This window comes from Penaeus monodon, chromosome 30 (assembly GCF_015228065.2).
Source record: "Penaeus monodon isolate SGIC_2016 chromosome 30, NSTDA_Pmon_1, whole genome shotgun sequence".
NCBI classification, from domain to species: domain Eukaryota; kingdom Metazoa; phylum Arthropoda; class Malacostraca; order Decapoda; family Penaeidae; genus Penaeus; species Penaeus monodon.
In genome coordinates, this window is record NC_051415.1 from 23,410,818 (window position 1) to 23,411,433 (window position 616).

Sequence of the window (616 nt, forward strand, 5' to 3'; positions counted from 1 at the left end):
GAAATTGTTATTCTGAAGCAAGTGCCGGCGCTGCCAGGCTACAAGAACAAGGGCGTCGCTGCAGATCGCACATTCGGCTGGATTTATCGTGTTGATCAGTTCATTGTCTCCCGCGGTCGAGGTCGAGCACCGACTGAACGATGTGCATAAGCAATTTCCCCCTTTTTCTTCGACGGAGACTAAAAATATTTAAAAAAAACTAACACTCATCAGCTTCGCCCAAAGCAGAAATGCATATGCATGATGCATAACGAGTAATTTGAAATGAAATCACCTGTTGAAACAAAAAGTCTCTACTCATTCACTCCAGTAAATGGCATTCTGAAATGCCCCTCGAGCACACAAATCCAAACAAAAAAGTTTTAAAAAGGGGAAGGGAACGATAAGCATGTTTTAAAAATGACGTCAGGCTTGTCAGACCATAACCAACAAGTCTATTTGTCAGGATACAAGTCCAGCTTAAACTCCTTCTCTCGCGTGTCCCGCCCGCAGCAGACCCGCCTTTTAAGCCTCATAATGGGATAAATGCGGACATCTACATAACATAAGGACTGTTCGCTCGTATTCGCTTCCATGACAGACTACTTTCGCGTCTGACGAGAGGAAATGGATTGGG